General features: G+C 45.9%; 1 non-coding gene across 1 annotated transcript; it reads left to right on the forward strand.

Moving 5' to 3' along the window:
- Positions 1–61: 61 nt before the first annotated feature.
- trnas-cga lies at positions 62–143 on the forward strand. Its single transcript has one exon. It is a non-coding gene; the product is annotated as a tRNA-Ser (tRNA).
- Positions 144–8,654: the final 8,511 nt, after the last annotated feature.

Raw genomic sequence — 8,654 nt, forward strand, 5'->3', positions numbered from 1 at the left:
AATACTCGCCTTTCCTGTTAGAACCATTTCATGAGAAATATTACCAGCGTGCCTGTGGCCTGCAGTCATGGCCGAGTGGTTAAGGCGATGGATTCGAAATCCATTGGGGTTTCCCTCCGCAGGTTCGAATCCTGCTGCCTGCGTTTCTGTCCAAAGCAGCTCATGTATTTTCAGGTCTGGTAGTTAGTTGACATTCAGGGAAGACGTGGTCTGAACAAGAATCTTGCTGTACTCAAAACCTTAGCTCTGTTTCTCTTTCCACCGATACAACTGGACCTGTTGAGTTTCTGCAGTATTCTGTGTGTTTATTCTGCATAACTGCTGCTTTTCATGAAATATCTTCAATCCCAGTCCTCTGGCAACTGACCCTTGTCATTGGCACAGTTTCTCCCGACGATCAACCAGCTCATCCTCACTCCCACCCAACTCCATCATTACATACAGCCCCGGGAAATTGCCAGTTTTGCTCCAAAGAGAACATTCCCGGCCTCGGGATTCTGTCCACCAAACGGGACTTCCTCATCTCTGGACATGGTGCAAGCGATTTTGGGAAAATATTGTCAGTTGGTGTGGAGAAAATATTAAGGAAGCGAAACAGTAAACCCAGACTCCAGCTTTGTGAATCTTTAGGAACGTTTTGGGAACTGGAATCACAGGAGAATAAAGAGTGAACTTTCCGACTGAGCACAAACATTCCAGACACCTGCCACTTATTTAAAAGGCCGGGACATTGACTCAGATGTTCTCGGGACATGAACTGATCTGAGACATTGAAAGAATTCTCGTTCCTGCACATCAGGAATTCAAATCTCAATTCGGCTCCAGGACAATGAGAAAACTCGGAAATAGAAAGGGTCGAAGCGGGACGGGACCGGTTGTAGGAGAGCTGGTTCCCGGTGATATGGATGGGTCTGCAGAGGGTCGGATCAGACTGTTCCCCTGTCTCCTCAATGAACGTCCCAGGTTTTATTTTGGAAAAGTACAGCTGATACAAGACAATTATCATTCCAAGCGAGGCAGTTGGAAGTTTGAATTCACTACGAGCCCGCTTTAAGGGCTGCTGCAACAGCTCGCCATTTTGGTGGTGCAATTGGCTGGCACTTTCGACTGTGAAATGTGAAGTTGGCGGTTTGAGGCTACTGAGGAAGGAACAAGTGTTGTTCTCACTCTACCAGTTCCCTTTTGACTCTACAGTTACGGGTTTTAATGCAGTCAGGAACATATTCCCCAAACGTAAGTCTTGTCCGGTGAGTGACCACAAACGTATTTCGATGTTGCTTTAATAGCTACCATAAAGAGCTGGGAATGCTTGGAATCTGAAACAAAAACAGAAACTGCACTACAGAAAGGAGAAACCAGAGTTCTGAAGAAGTTCTGAAACGTTGACTCAAATTCTCTGCCCACAGATGCTACCAGATCTGCTGAGTTTTTTTTCCTGCAATTTATATTTTCACTTGTAAATGAACATTTATTTTATCTATTGGGATGAAACAACCAGAATCACCATGTACTAAATTTAGCACTTTAGAAATCTGCGAAGTGATTGGATTCAAACAAACCCAGCAATAATTTATCCATCCACAGCTCGACTGGCCACGGAAGCGACCTGAAAAGATAAACGGCACAGTACTTCTCCCAGTAGTCATGGCAAAGTGGTTAAGGCGGTGGATTTGAAATCTACTGGGGTATTCCTGCGCAGGCTTGAATCCTGTTGACTACGGATGAAAGCTGAGAACAAATGCAAAGGCAGTTTGCTCCCTCCATTCTGTTTGCGATGGGAATCAATGCTGGGAGAAATGAAACTTTTCACGTAGATTGCCAATGGTGGGAAAAGGCAACTCACTGCCTGTCATGGTAGAACAAGCACAAACCTTCAAAGAAGTTACGGTGTTTTAAGATTTACACTTGCAGGGCCAACTGTGGTGAGGCGGTGAGGCTGTGAGCCATGTGCTGGGAAATAAGACTAGAACAGTCAGTTCTGAGAAAGGGTCAGCGGACCCGAAACGTTAACCCTGATTTTTCTTCACAAATACTGTCAGACCTGCTGAGCTTTTGCAACAATTTTGGTTTTGATCCGAGAACAGTCAAGGCCTTGAGTTCAACTGGTCAGACCTGATGGGCTGAAGGGTCTTTTTCTGTGGTGGAGACCTCTATGACCAGCTGTGGTCAGCTTAGTTTGTGAAGTGATAGGACAACGTTTTCAAAATGCACCCGAGCCAGGAAGGTGTCGAACTGACTCTCCCCTCATCTGGCTATCAGACACGTTATCCATTGGGATTGGGGATAACTGGCACTGTGCATGTTCTTGGAATCAGTATCTGGGAGAATCAGGAAGATGCAATGCCGGTGTCTCTTCGCCCAGCCGTGTGCAAACCCATTGCTTCTCAATCCGTTCCTTGTGCCTGACATTCCCTGGACCTGCTGTCAAGGTAAAGATTGGTTTCACGATCTGCCTGTGTTTATATTGAGCAGCTCATTGGCCTTGGAGCTGGGCAGTCAGAGGGAGCTGGAGGTGAGACAAGGACAGAAGCAGAAAGAGATGCGACATGAAAGTGTTTCGGGTTTGTCGTGGCCAAGTTCACACAGGTGAGCTGATACACTTGTGAAGGTCTGAACGGTCTTCTCCTGTTCTCAGTCGGTCTGGTCCGAACTGAATCTTAAAACTTCCTCTCTGAGATGGGAATAGACCGGTGAAGTAGAAACACATTACTTGCAGTTATGTTTTCCATGCCTGGCAGTAATTCCCCACGCTGTTTCAGACGTGAATGACAAAAGGATCAGGATGTCAGAGGCTGCATCATGACACAGATACAGTTCACCATTACTAGGGACAGATATCACCAATTGTGAATAACGACAGAGAAATACAAGAGGCAGAGAGTCACCGTGCACTCGATGGGCTGAACGGCTTATTTCTGCACGGGAATGATGCCATGTGTTGATGACATCACTCTCCCTGTCTCTGTGACGGAGCGGGTGAGGGAGAAACAATGGCTCATTATTAACCCTCCCTTCCGCGTTGTACTGTCTGCAGCCCCGCAACTCAGGGCCGTTGGAGATGTCTCTCAGTGCGTGAGTGTTTCACTCAGAGTCACTTAACGCGGGACTGTTGGTGTCGGACATTAACTCCTGCTGTGGAGGTCACAAACGAACGGGCGCCCTGTGTGCAGGCAAATTCTGAACATCAAACAGGCTGCACAGAAAGATCGCATTTGAATTTGCTGAAGAGACTAATTTCTAGTTTCGACTTCTATCTTTCCCAGCAGCTCTCCATGCTTCTGTCTGCCTCTGATAAAAGTCATTTGATGAAAGTTCCAAATCGCCGTTTACAATTTTCTGCACAAGTCTGATTCCACCCCTTCTGCTCCTTCCTTCTTCCAGTGTTTGAGAGACAGCGACAAAGTGTATCCCACCTTCCAGCGCTGCCTGCCCGTGGCCAAATGGTTTAATGCATCTGCCGATGGCGAGAGCTCTGTCCCAGGGGAAGGGAGACAGAACGAAAAGAAGATGTTCATTAAAGCAACGGGGAATGGAATTTTTTTCAGCAATACGTTCAGATATGTTATTACATACCTCTGGAGCAGATAGAACTTGACTCTGTCTCCTACATCTGAGGTAGGGACACTATCACTGCCTGAGTGGCACCTCATTTATTGTTAACTGGGCTGTCAATAGACTGTGTTATTGGTCTTGTGGTCTAATTCTCACATCAGGCAGTTATTCGGAATGCGAGAAGTTGTAGGCTTGAATCCCACATGTTGTTGCCTCTGACGTTTTTTTAAAATGTTCGGGAGAACATGGGGGTGGTTCTTTATGAGATCGATTTCAGTCTATGATCCCAAAGTGTGTTTGCTGCGAATATATCACGTGCATCCCCTTCACCTGATGAAGGTTCAGGGTTAGTAATAGTCTGAAATTACGTTTCGTTGGATTGGTTCGTAAACGAGCACAGTAACTGAATAAAACGATGGCAAGTCTCCGTGGAGAAAGAGGTGACAGTGAATGAGGCATCTGAGGACAAATTTGTTTCTTTTGCAAGTGAAATTTACTGCTTCCCAAAGTGGGGTCCATTGAAGTGAAGCAGTGACAGAGATTACCTTTGCTGGTGCTCACCTCGTGAAGCACATTTCTACCTTGGTCCCTGTTAACATCACAACCGGACAAGATGGACCTTGTGTGCTGTGGGCCAGTGGTGTAATGGATAATATGCCTGATTTCAGATCAGAAGTTTGCAGGTTTGAGTCCTGCCTGTCTCAAGTACAGCTGATACCTTTTTTCTACACTTGCAAGTAGACTCGTTCTTCCAAAGTGGGAATGTATGGCGGGCGTTTTTGTTGTCAGATTCCGAGGAGCTGCAGTGATTGGAAATGAAAAGTTGCGCATGAGCAGCTTTTGCGACCCATTCAGCTCACTGTCCGTTTCATTTCCGAGCTCACAACAACAGTTCTCATTGCCTGGAGAACTTGCTTGTGGTCCATGTAAAGCTGCCTTTAGTCGGGGAAACATGTGTGGGGACGGAGAGGGGACCGAGAGTGAATGTGAAGCACCTGGAGCGGGTGTAATCCTGAGGCCTCTGTCACCCTCGGGGATGTGTCTGTGTATCTCCCTCTGTGGTTAAACATGAGGATGAGTTCCATTAGTGGGCTGTAACACAGTTTTACTGTCACGAAACCTCAGTCCCGTTCGTACATTACAGGGTTAATCTCATTGATATTTGCCCTTGATACGTCAGAACGCACAACGCAGTGGGCCAAACGCTGGAAACGGAGAGTAAAATAGACACACGCACCGACATGATGGGCCAGATGGTCTTTTTCCACGCTATAAAAACTTGAAGACAGTGAGAAACTGACCTGTCACCAAAAGGATCAAAAATGGAAAGGCAATAACAATGTCGTTGAGAAATGATACAAGCACCTCTGGCGCGTTCTCTGGTTGCCCAGTGGTTCGGATTTGGTGCTTTTGGAACCATGGCCCTGGTTTGAACTATCGAGTGGAAGTTCTTCCCTCATAGCTTTTAGTGATGACAGCTTTGCTGACTCATTGTACTTTTATTCATTAACTGGCGTCGCCGGCTAGGCTGCATTTATTCAATCAACCACATTGCTGTGGGTCTGGAGTCACATGTAGGCCAGACCAGATAAGGGTGGCAGTTTACTTCCCTAAAGGACATTAGTGAACCGGATGAGTTCTCCCGACAATGATTGCAGGGATTGCATCGCCTCTCCTATGAGGAGAAGGAAAGGGGCTGCGAGTTAACTTATTGTGTCCCAAACGATATTCAAGCTAACATGAAACAAAGAACTGAGGATGCTGGAAATCTGAAACAAAAACAGGAATTAGAGAAACCCAGCAGGCCTGGCAGCATGTGTGGAGAGATACAGCGTTAACGTTTCAGATCCACTGAATGTTCGACAGAACTTGGTCAGTTATGCCCTTTTATATTATAATGCCAGGGAAAATGGATTTCAAAGTGGAGAAAGCGGAACTGTAATAACCTGATGTTGTTCAGTAGATGTCTTGCAGAAAAGTACAAAAAGAGCTGCTGTTAACAGGAGATAGCAAGAACTGCAGATCCTTTATTCGTTCACAAAATGAGGGCGACGCTGGCTAAGCCAACATTTATCACCCGTGTCTAATTGCCAGAGAAGGCAGTTACGAGTCAACCACGTTGCTGTGGGTCTGGAGTCACATGTAGGCCATACCAGGTAAGGATGGCAGTTTCTTTCCCTAAAGGACATTAGGGAACGAGGTAGGTTTTTCCCCACAATTGACAATGGATTCATGGTCATCAGTAGATTCTTAATTCCAGACATTTATTGAATTCAAATTCCACCATATGCTGTGGCAGGATTCAAACACAGGTTCCCAGAACATTATCTGGGTCTCTGGATTAGCAGTCCAGCGATCATACTACTAGGTCGTCACTTCCCTGTCGGAGTCAATGCAGTGTGCAGCTGGAGGAACACTGCAAGTCAGGCAGCATCAATGGAGCAGAAGGAGGACAACTTCTTAAAGTTTGGCATCCTTCGAAGAGGCTTCACAGAAGGGAGTAAACCCGAAACGTCGATTTTCCTGCTCCTCTGATGCTGCCTGACCTGCTGTGTTCCTCCAGCTGCACGCTGTATTGATGCTAACAGGAGCTTGTTTTAGCGCGCCGAGCTGCGGTAAAGGGGCGACACCAATAAAGGTGTTGTTCAACTTGTGTGATTCCAGAACATTGCCTCGAAATCACCAGTGGTTTCTCGCTTAATTTGTTCAGGGTCTGGTCTTGAAGAGACCATGACTCAACGTATGAAAGTACATTTCACTGGAGTGAGTCATAAAATTGTGCCGTGACTGTGAATAAAATGATGGCAAGCTCAGCAGAGAACCAGGCCACACTGAAGCAGGTGCCAGAAGTCAAACGTGTTTCCTTTGCCAGTGAAATTCACCGCTTTGCAAAATGGGGACCATTGATGTGAAACATTGAAGTGAAGATTTTCTTTGTTGGTCGTTTGGCTTTTGAATCCTGTTTCCGTCTATCTCCCTGTTAACATCACAACTTGACAAGTTGTGGCATCCAGCAGTGTAATTTGTGCCAGTGCTGTAATGGGTGATGGGTAATTCGAGTCAGAAGGTTTTAAGTTTGTATATTCTCTGGATCGTGGGCAGACAACAGCGTTTTCCTTTCTTTTCTAACCTTGCAAATTGACAGTTGGTTCTAGTCGGGAATGTGTCAGGAGCTCTCTTGTCAGATTCCCGGGAGGTGTTTTGCCAGACTCGCCACAGCTGCAGTGATTGGGTCGGTGAGTTTTAGAAACTGAATGTTACACTTAAGCAGCCTGTGGGACTATTGCAAGTCATTTTCCATTTCATATGCCAGCTCAGGGTAACGGTTCTCATTGTCTGGAGAAGTCACTTGTGTTCCACGTAAAACTGCCTTTTGTTGGAAAAACTTGTGTGTGGGAACGGAGAGTAGGCGTCAAGCACACGGAGCGGGTATCATCCTGAGGCGTCTCTCACTCTCGAGGTTGTGTCTGTGTGTCTCCCTCTCTGGGTGAAAATGAGATGAGACCCTCAGGGAGGCTTTAACACAGTTTGACCAACTTAAACGTCAGCCCCCATTCGTTGTGATATTTGAGATTACAGGGATTATCTCATTGAGATTAGCACTTGAAACGTCAGAACACAGAAGGCTATGGGCCAAATGCTGGAAACTGGGATTAGAAAAATGGAGGTTTGGTGACTAGAACTGACACGATGGGCTGAGGTGTCTTTTCCCCACGCTGCAAAGATTCAATGAGAGGGAGAAACTGATCTGCAATCAAAATGATAGCAAATCAAAAATCAGAAGCGATGTCGTTGAGAAAAGATATGAGAGACTGAAGCACCCTTTCTGTTGGTCTAGTGGTTAGGATTTGGCGCTTCTCGGTCAAGGAATGGGAGTTCTATGCTGCTAGTTTATTGTGATGACTGATTTTCAAGAGCTGGAAAGAAGCTGTAGAGCCGGAAGTTAGACTATTTTGTCCCAGATATTATTCAAGTTAACAGAAGTCAAAGAACTGCAGATGCTCGAAATCTGAAACAAAAACAGGAATTGACCAAGAAACTCAGCAGGCCTGGCAGCATCTGCGGAGAGAATGAGAGTTCATCTTTTCCGTCCATGGACTGTTAGTCAGAACTAGGTTAGTTATGCATTTCTGTGATATAATGTTAGGCGAAATTATCAGCTTTATCTGTCAAATTGGCATATTTACCAAAATATCTCTCTCTGATTAGCCTACAATTGTTAATTGTTACAGTTCAGAAAACAGCAAAAAATAAAATTGCCAGTTTTGTTAAGCTCAAGCAACTGGAGTGGAATCGAAGGTTTTGGAGTATATCTGTAGCTCGGGTTGTGGGTGTTGAGGTTGGTTGGCTCGCCGAGCTAGTTTGTTGTTCCGCAGAAGTTTTGTTCCCATGCTTGGTAACATCCTCAGCGCAGCCTCTGATGAAGCGTCGGTGTGTTTTGCTGCCTGGTTTTTAAACTCTGGGGTCCGTTGCGATGGATTGCCTCAATTCCGGGTTTCCTCCGTAGTGGAATGTATATGGGGTCGAGTTCAATGTGTTGAGAGTGTTCAGAGTGGCACACAAGCCCACATCAACCCTACAACAAATGCTCACCCGAACTAAAGACCCACTCCCCACCATGTACAGGACCCATGTCATCTACAAGATCCCCTGCAGAGACTGCCAGAAACATTACATCGGACAAACAGGAAGGAAACTAACAACAAGAGTACATGAACACCAACTGGCTACAAAAAGACACAATCAATACTCATTCATCTCAATCAACATGGACAAGGAGAACCATGACTTCGACTGGGACAACACCAAGATCCTGGGACAGGCTAGGCAGAGACAAACACGAGAATTCCTGGAAGCATGGCACTCCACGAAGCATGCTATTAATAAACACATTGAACTCGACCCCATATACATTCCACTGCGGAGGAAACCCGGAAGTGAGGCAATCCATCGTAACGGACCCCAGAGTTTAAAAACCAGGCGGGAAAACACACTGACGCTTCTTTGGAGGCTGCACTGAGGATGTTACCAAGCACGGTAATGAAACATCTGCGGAACAACAAACCAGCCGACCTCAACTGGAGTGGAATAATAACACATTG

This window comes from Rhincodon typus, chromosome 8, assembly GCF_021869965.1.
Source record: "Rhincodon typus isolate 14 chromosome 8, sRhiTyp1.1, whole genome shotgun sequence".
NCBI lineage: Eukaryota > Metazoa > Chordata > Chondrichthyes > Orectolobiformes > Rhincodontidae > Rhincodon > Rhincodon typus.